Genomic DNA, 10586 nt, shown 5'->3' with positions numbered 1-10586 from the left:
TATTTTCCCATTAAGAAAGTTTTGGTCTCCTTCTTAAAGTGTGCCAATGACAGCAGTCTTCTGATAGAGAGTGGGAGAGAGTTCCAGATTCTTGGAGCGGCCCCAGAGAAGACTCGATTGTAGGTTTTTATGTTCTGCAAGCGTGCTGGCTGCAGCAGCAGGTTTTTGGCAGATCGGGAGTTTCTATCGTGAAAAAATACCAGGATCAAAAATACTGTGTTTACATACTTTGTAAGTAAACTACACAAATATCAAGACAAAAATATTGTGTCCCAAAAAAAAGGTACAATAATCGATTTTACTATAAATGCCATTACATTCAATTCAAATTATATTTTAAAGTTTAGAATAATAAAACAGTTAAAAATAAAAAATATAACATTCTATATAAATTAGCAATTTAAGAATGTATGCTTTAAAATCGAAATTCTGTAGAAAATAAACACAAATAAATACAATTACAATTGTTCATAATATGAACATACATAACAAAACATAAATCAAATTATATAAAGAAACACAGTAACAAAATGAAAAAGTTAAAATATGAGGTAAAAAAATAAAAAGTACTTTTTTTACAAGTAATTTGAAATCATATTTTTTAAAAAACAATAGAAACGTTAAATATATATTGCCACTACAACAGTAGTGAAAGTGTTGGGCTTTCCAGGGTTCATATTTATTATTTCCATTTTAATCTTACCAAAAGTAGGGTAAAGTGTTGGACTTAGGAGTGATCAGATTTACTATTTCCACTACAATCTGAGCAACCGTAGGGAAAGTGTTGGGCTTTAAAGGGGGTCAGATTTACTAATCCAACTACAATCAGAGCAACAGAAGGGAAAGTGTTGGCCTTTTGAAGGGTCAGATGTATTATTCCCAATACAGCATTTTTAAATAATACAGCAATACATTTAAAAGAAATGCAATGATATTTAAAAAGTACAATTTTATATCACAATTAAAAAATTTAAAAAACTCACTTGTCTTGTACTCTGAAAAATTAGCAATAATATAAAATCTTAACTAATAAAAAAGTAAACATACAAACTAATTACAAACATAATTAATACATATAATATTAAAGAATTACTAAAGATAAAATCATTTAACACTACTAAAGATAAAAGCAATTGAATCATTTTAAATTAAGAAATAACCTGATCAACCAAATAACACTTAATACAGAAATCAACAAATAATTAAAATAACAATTATTCAACTAATGTATTGCCATAATTAAATTTAAAAAAAAACAATTAAAACAATCATTATAAATTAAAACAAATATTTAACATTTTAAAATACTTCCAACCTATCCCAGCCCCTTAAAAATACAACAACCCACTACTAAATTAACAATTTGTAATTACTCTAAAACAATTGAATTACATATAAAAACGTACAAAATAATATTCATCACATGAATTCAAAATGATATTTGATACAACTATATTAAATAAAACAGTATTATATAGTTTGCTGAAGATAATTGTTTTGTAACTCATTCATCTATTTCATCGGGGTTGAAGATCAAGAGAAAAGATGTGTTTTTAATGAATTGTTGAAATATATATCAAGCATCTGACCTGTTACATTTGTTTGAATGGATGGGAATACAATAAGGATAAGGAGTTAAATTAATGGGGACCCAATTTTTGAGATCAGAGATTTTCCAAAACATAGTAACCATTGGTATATGTACTGACCAGTAACATTAGCCCACTGAGGCAAAATGGATTCTTTTTGAAAAATGTGCACATTTGATCACATTAAACACATGGAAAGAAGGGAATTTTGAATGTGTTTGCGACGTTAAATGGCTTTGACATAAAACAACTGTAGGTGATTCAACAGGTTATACCAAATACATGGAAGGAAGATGAATTTTCAAAGTTTGCAATATAAAATCTGTGATGATGCATAATTTATAATGAAGGGATGATTGTTAATCAAATCTGCATGCACCTTCCCCGTTAGCTAAATGACACAAATTTGAAAAAATATATACAACTCAATAAGCAAGTTGTTTAAACGCAGGCATTGTGATCAGCTGCGGAGGTATTGTGTAACCCTCATTCTATGTATTTTGTCTATAAAAGTGATAGAAACTAATGGACAAATGGAATCTCTCAGAATATGCTGTGCACTGTATATACTAAATAACTGGCATTCCCCATTCTCTGAGCAAACCATTGAAATACTTATCTTGAATTTGAGTGCATATTTTGTGAGTAACTTGTATTAAGGAATCAACATGTAAAGAAAGATACTGGAAGATACACACTTTATTTTTACCCCTGATGTTTTCTCTATGTATATAGGTGTCCATTATTTATGCTGACATAATGACTGGAGACAATTGATCTGATGAAGGCAAAAATGCCGAAACGCATTATCTAATAAGGCAACTTTAAAGCACGGTATCCTGGAGTATTTCTTTGAAGAAATCAGTGGAATGTTTGGCAGGTTGGCATCCACCCTCCTGGCATCAGTTTAGAAGATGGTAGAGCCTAAAAGCAGCAGAAATCTGGAAGCAATATTATAGACATCTACATTTAAAAAAAACGTATTAAAGACTTAAAAAAAATATCCTTACCTTTGATATTAAGTCCCACGATATTTTCTAATTAGGTTGCCTCTACTTTAGTGAACAAACGTAAATACACGCTGGTGACTATTAACTCATGCAGTAGACTACACGCTAGTGACAAATAACTCATGCACTAGATTGCTGTGTATAGGCCACACCAATGCACCACCTTTCAAAAAATGCATTGACTTTGCAATTAACTCTCTTGTGGGTTTACTGTTGGCGCGGTAGTGTAGCTGCAATTTCTTTTATTAACTTTGCCTCACACTCATGGTGTAGTAAAGAGAATGAAAGAAACATTGCAGCTAGCCATGGACCTCTGGTATTGAGTGCCAGCAATTCATGGTGTCATCGCATACACACAGCCCAACATTCCTTAAATAATCTGCTCAGAACTGTGCTGCTTTTCAGGGGACTGCAGTTAACGTATTGAAGAACCTAACTGACAGCAGAGAGACACTAAAAGACTCTCTTAAAGTTCCTTTCACTGAGGAAAATCCTGGATGGGTATTCAAAGCTGGCAACTGGATACAAAATACATGGCATGCAGCTGTTTGGTCTCTTAATCCTCTCTAATATTTTCTTTATAGGCACCAAAACTGAAATTCTACTGCTATCTCTATCAATCACCTTACTGAAACTGCATTTTTTGGCCAATCTTTTTTAACAGACCTCCGACATCACCATCCTCTCAGCGCAGCAAGGGTCCTGAAAGTGCTCTGCATGAAACTCAAGCACCTGAAGAATGAGCAATTATCTTCACATCAGATGCATTAAACCTGATTCAGAAGGCCCTGCCTGCAATCTCATGCCTGACCATTTGGAAAACAAAACAAAAGATATGTTTGACCATCTTGGAGATATGCATGGATAAAGGCATTAGGAGTCTTTCTTATTCCATGAGTAACCACAATTGTCTTCCCACCACACGCTTTTCAAGCAAAGCCATTTGGAGGGTCCTGTCATCGATGCGAACTTGGGACCACCTAAAAGAGGCTGATAGTGGCAATTCCCCGCATTTACTGGGGTGGAAGATAATCTATGATAATAATAAATGAACACCAAAGGACAACATGAGGGAACATGGGTAATGCAGTCCCGTGTCCTGAAATGTTTACAGCAGTGCCATCCTCACCCTGTTTGGAGCTATATTATTGAGTCATTTAGTGACGTACACTGTTTGAGGTGGTTATCACAAATGTATAATTTATGAGATACAAACTTTGTTTTCTTTTTTCTTTGTCAGGCATGGCACTAGACGGTTTTCCCTGAGCGGAAGTCTTTTTATTATGTCTAACATTGAGTCGCGCCCTTTGTGACGCTGTATTTATGTTCGGGATTTGCCGTCTGTGGTCATGTGACCAAGACCTATCAGGGTCGAGATGTGTTATCTTCATTTGACTGAAAATAAACTTTGATCTCTGAAACTGCCCTACTGGAGTGGCTGGATTTTCTTCACTGGACATGGTGAGAGGGTCTATGCATATACACACATATATATATATATATATATATATATATATAAAACACAGATCCTCTCACCTATATACATATATATATATATATATATATATATATATATATATATATATACATATTTATATACACATATGTATAGCATGAGAAACCACACATATATCTGCTGCGTGTAAAACAAGAGAAAGGTGTGCTGTTCCTAGGGGTGACGAAGGGAGGGAGGAAGGGAAAGAAAAGGGGGCAGGCCACGTCAGTGATGGCTGGGTTCCATAAGGTGCCAGGCCGATCAAGGATAAGAGTACTCGTCCAGGGATAACTCCTATAAGGAGCAAGATCCCTCACACACCCCAAGAGGTGTCATGCTTCATCATAGGGCATCTCCTCGTTGGGCTGGCGCTGCAATGCCCAACAGGCCCTGCAGGGGGGCTCTTTGCCGGAGGTCTTCTCGGTTTGCCGTCATGAAGCTAGATGGTAAATATGAAGCTAGATGGTATCTATGTGAGGGTGCCTTTGTGTAGTGAGTAGACGTGGGATAGTGAGTTTGCAGTAAAAATGGCTCCTGGATTCTCCAAACCTTTTATGAGGAGTACCTGGGCCATGGCTAAAAACAGACTAAAGAGTCACGGACTGGGAAGGGAAGATTAAACCTGTGTCAGTCCTAGTGAGTTGTGCAGGGGGTCAACATGTTTCTTGCCTCGAAATGCCCAAAGGGATCTAGGCAATTCTTCAGGACCTTTAAAATCCTCATCTACTCTAAGGGGGGAGGGGGTTAGTGGTGTTCTACCAGTAGGAACTGTGTGTCACGTCCCCTTAAGTATGGATTCGGTACTAATCCTGGAAGTGTAAAAAGGTGGGAAAAAAGTGTTACCAGAGGTATAAGTATACCTTCTGAAAAGTAATGCACCTAGAGGAAAAATGGGTAAAAGGAAAAGAGAGGTTAATGCAGGGTAGGAAATGGCCATGCTCACTCTGGAGAGGGAGGCCATGGGTACAATGGGAAAGGAGAGAATAGGTATATTATCACCTATGGACAAGCAGTTGTTACACTCAGCAAGGTGCAACCTGAGAAGAGATAGGGGACAATTATGGTTATGGTATACAACAAGTTAGTTTACAATGAGATTCATAAATAGGACCATACACAACACTGCATGATGGTATCATCCAATCATGCTCCACGGTGGACAAGGTGGTATAGTTATGTGGCAAAATTGGTGCTGTGTCACCTTGTGATAGTAATGCTTGGCAGTGTACATATAGTCCAGTGAGAAAGACGAGTCTCTTTAACCTATAAGTTCTAGGCAGTTTACACAAATTCAAGTGAGTACAATGACATACATGCATCATCAATGCCTGATGGTGGTCAATAACATGGAGATGATGTGGTGAACATAAGTCATGCGGTGGCTATTCATCAACAGCGGTAGTATGTTGTAGCATGTATCACAAGCAGTCCCCCTCATATTGCCCCTCTCTACCTAAGTGAAGGGAAAGTGATGCCTCAGTAGAAACGGTACGGGGATGCCCCACTAGAAGTTGTGAGAAGGACCCACATGGAAAAGTGAGGGCACCATGATTCACAATACTATAGTTGTGGGGGACAGATGGGGCTGAGTGAGCCCTGTATCTAACAAGGATATCAGTTGGAGCTAAAAGTAAGAGGGCGCTGCTTACAAAAATTCATTACTGATGGCCTTTGAGTGCTGCATGCAGCGTATCGTGGGGGAAGCTACTGGAAACCCTCTTAATGGATAAGATAATTTTGCGCTATGAGATATGCCCCTAGACAATCCGGGGACCCAGAAGTATCTCTTCTCTTTATCAGTTGCCTGGAGGCCTGTATGCTGGACTTATTAAGCCCCCTGTGAGGTTTTGGCATATAGAACAAGCCCATCCAGTCAGAAGCAGGTGTAAAAAGTTTTAATTCCAGCAGACATAGCATACAACATGATGCGTTTCGACCTAGACTAGGTCCTTGTCATATGAAAATGCGAGGGTCAGTGGCTCTTTGCTTTTTTTCTTCAAGGCATTCATTTCTATATAAATGTTTGGCAGAATATATATATATGTATCTATATATGCTATATATATATATATATATATATATATATATATATATATATATATATATATATATATATATATATATATATATCACTGAAAAAACCAGAGGTTTCACACATGTTATAGTTAGCTGGTCAATTCACTCGTACAAAACCATTGAAATTTCCCCGTTATAGTTAGTTCAGCTAACTATAACTTGCGCGCCCGCAATCCACTGCTGATGACGTCACATATTACATCACTCATGACATGCTCAGTGACATCACTCATGACATCACTGATGACATCTCAAATGACATCACTGATGACGTCATCCATTGAGTATGTGTTTCTGAACAATTTTAATATGTTTAATATATATAGGGAAAGACCTGTTGAAGAATGAGTGGGTGTACAAGTGTGTAAATGGATGATTTTCTGTGGTGCGTAACATGATTCTATAAGTGAGTCATTAAATGTATCTTACTGCAGACTAGTAACTAAACTGTGTAAATGTCTGTATGTGTCTGTATGTTGGTGTATAAGTGGCTGCATGGTTTTGTGAATAGCTATATGAGTGTCTATATAAGTTATTGATTGCTTGTCTCAGTATCTGTATGGGTTCCTGAGTGTTTGTGTGGGTAGGGTGTGTCTGACTCTATGCATAGATGTGTGAGTGGGTGATTCTATGGGTGCATGGTTTTAAGAGTGCATCTGTGATGGACTGTATGGTTGAGTGAGTGTATGTATGGGTGTGTTAGGGATTAAATGTATATCTCAGTGGTACATTTGTGACTAACTACATATGTGAAAGGCAGTATATGTGCGTGTAAGAGTATATAAGTGGGTAGATGTGAGAGTGTGTGATTGTGAAAGTGACTATATGGATGAGTGTGTGCTTGTATCAATGATTCTATAAGAGTGTAAGAATGTGATACTATTTTTATGAGTAAGTGAACTTGAGTGTGTATAACCGCATAGGTGAGTAAATGGGAGTGTGATTATTTGCATGACTGAGTAGGTGTAAGAGTAGCTCTATGGATACTTGTTAGTGTGTGAGTGTATATATAAGTGTATAAATGTATATGATAGTTTTGTATGGAGTGACTGTAAGTATGAGTGACTGTACAGGTGAGTGAGTGGAGGTGTATGAAGACCTAAGAGTTAATAAGTGGGTATGTAGTTATTGGTATTGCAGTATGTATGGTTTTGAGAATGGAACTCTTAAATTTTGAGTCGGTGTATCAAAGGTTATATTAGGGTGTGAGAAGATGTGGTAATTTATCACATGGATGACATCATCAGTGATGTCATCAGTGATGTCATTTGAGATGTCATCAGTGATGTCATGAGTGATGTCACTGACCATGTCATGAGTGATGTAATATGTGACGTCATCAGCAGTGGATTGCGGGCACGCGAGTTATAGTTAGCTGAACTAACTATAACGGAGAAATTTCAATGGTTTTGTACGAGTGAAATGTCCAGCTAACTATAACATGTGTGAAACCTCTGGTTTTTTCAGTGAATTTGCAAGGTTTTTAAAATGCTAATTCCTAACTATAACGTGTGTGAAAGCTATGGTTTTTTCAGTGGATTTGCAAGGTTTTTTAAATGCTGATTCCTAACTATAACGTGTGTGAAACCTATGGTTTTTTAAGTGAATTTGTAAGGTTTTTGAAATCCTTTTTTTTTCTTTTTCTTTTTCTTTTTTTTTTTAAACAATATGCTACCTATGTATATAATCATTGATTTACTGTATCCTGCAATATAGAAAGGTTCACCTTTTTTAAATAAATGGTTAGATATAGTTGAATAACATAGTTAATATCTTCTACAAACCTTTTTTTTTTTTTTTTTTTTTTTTTTAGGATTTGTTTTCCGTGCACGTACGGTAAGCTTAGGGTACGCGCACGGTACGCTTCATATACGGTGCGCGTACGTAATATTTATGCTCCGTGTGCGCATGCGTGCGCAATTTACGTACGCGTCTGTACTTCCTGTGCGACGCGTAAGCGCTTGCTCCCTATGCGCACGCGTGAACACACATTACGTGGAAACGCCATACGTGCGTGCGCGCGTGCCTCTAATGTGCATGCACGCGTGCGTGTGTCTTATGTGCGCGCATGCGTACTTTTACCGTGCGCCTACGGTAAGCGTACGGAGCGCGCACGGGAGGTCATGTGATCCAGAAACAACACTTTTCATTGGTTTAAACTTGTTTCATATCCAGAAACTTCCAACACCACACCCATTCTCCTCATTACTGCTTGTGATTCCCTAGGAGAAGGAGCTGAATTGTCTTTGGGATACAATGGCAGAGCATCAGTCCTCTTCGGGGAGTGAGCAGGGCAGCAGCATCATCAGACAGAGAAGGAGGAAACAGAAGAATTCTTTTGTCTGGGAATATTTCACATTTCCAGAGGGGCAGAAAAAGGTCAATGCTCCATTAGTCACCTGCTCGCTTTGTGAGCCTGTCTTATCTAGAGGTAATCCAAGGAAGAAGTATTCCTTTGGAAATTACTCTATGTTTAGACACATTAGGGATGTACATCCCAGGACTTTTGCTCGACATACTGAAGCAAACCCTCCAGTAAGTCACCCGAGCACATCCGCAGTAGCTCAGCCGAGTACATCTTCGGCAGCTCAGCCGAGCTCTGCGTTGGGAGCATCACCCTCTTCTGCTCCTCTGGACATCTACCCTCGGTTTCAGAGAGTACATATAAGGTGCAACACTTTTTACTCTCTTATTGCTATGGGGGAATCTAGTATTCCTCTAATAGACAATAAGATTGAGCAGCACAAGAGCAGTCCCTTTTAATATTCCCATTCTTTCTTTCCTCTGTCCCTGTAGTAACACAAGGGCTCTTTTAAGAGCCACCCTACCTCACAATTTTTTTAAAATTTATTTTATCAGTTTTAAAAAAATTTTTTTTTACCGTGCGCACCTTTTTAAAAAAAAAATATATATATATATATATTTATTTCACCCTTCAATGTACTTGAGGGACCACAAGGGAAATGACAAAAGCAGAGTGAGGAGAAGTGAAAACAAGGGACTACGAAAGTAAATGTGTGATAAATACAGATATTTCAAACTTACCTGACCAACTTAATTATCATTAAATGTTCTTTTTTAATTGCTAGAAAAAAGGATTAATTTTCCTAAAAAAAATTTCTCAATCTGTAACAAAAGAAAAAAAGTATTGATATTTAACAATACATTTTAGAATACAGTACACATATTTTCATATTTAACAAAGACATGTTTTGCCCTTTTTTTGCTGTTTTCAGAATATATTGAATTTCACTGCAATTTGTGAAACCAATTGCATTCATCACTTAACAGCGGGCAAAAAAATTAACAATCTGGAAGATTGTTTAAAAAAAGCCCTGAATCTCTTCTCAGAAAAACATACCTTGATAGAAATATAATATATATAATAAAAATATCATCTAACAATAATAACTATTTGCAATAAATAACGTCTGTAAATCTTGTTGCTTAAGCTCATACACCCAAATAATATCTGTCAAAGAAGTCCACAAGAGAAATGTTTACCTTTCCATGAGGCCAAATGGTAATTTTAAAATTCTTTTTGGATGAAATATCCAAAGGTAATCCAATAGAATCGCAAAAAATTATTTGTTCAGATGTTGCAATTTGTATCTAAAATTTTGGTTTTAGAAAAAATAAATAGGAATTTGGTAATTCTGCAGGCAAACGTTGCTTGAAAATCAATTGAGAATCATTACACAGTGTCCAGCCTTTTTCACATTTAAGATAAACTGTGTAATGACCAGAAGTTATCGAAGGTCCATCATGGAAAATTATTGCAACTGCAACAAAAGTTTTTCCTGATATTGATAATTGTTTTCCTACAAACTTCTTTATAGAAGTGTCCAATTTTGTTCCATCAGCTCTTCAACTTTGCATCATTAAAATTACATACTGTCCATATTTCTTTAAAAATAACGTTGAAAACATGTCTGATTTACATTTAGAACATTCCATGCTGTGATTGGCATCTTTAACTAATTTACTAAAAGTGACTGATTGACTCTCTGGTAATGTTAAATATATGAACCTTTCAGAATCAACATTAGAGCTGCATGTGTTGAAACAGTTTTCACAACTATGTTCCCATTTATAAGAGAGACCAAATATATTTTCTATTTCTACCTCTTCTTCTTCCAGTACCATAAGAATATACATCAAGAATTCCTGTGCATCTTGCTGGACATTTTGAGTAAACTGTGTACTTCCTGAACATACATCTAAAAGTTTTCTAACATCAGAAGCACTTTCTATTTTAGTTTTATCATTACTCAGCTTCTCAAAAAGAAAACTCAGCAGAGAACAGAATCTTTTTTCATGATTTAGTATTATCTGCTCTTGCAAATTTTCAAGATAAAATACAACATTCAGCACTACATTAGCGTAGCAGTTGACACCAGAGCTATTTTCAAAATG

This window comes from Triturus cristatus, chromosome 12 (genome assembly GCF_964204655.1).
Source record: "Triturus cristatus chromosome 12, aTriCri1.1, whole genome shotgun sequence".
Lineage (NCBI taxonomy): Eukaryota > Metazoa > Chordata > Amphibia > Caudata > Salamandridae > Triturus > Triturus cristatus.
The sequence above is the reverse complement of the archived record's forward strand: the minus strand, read 5'-3'. Positions refer to the sequence as shown.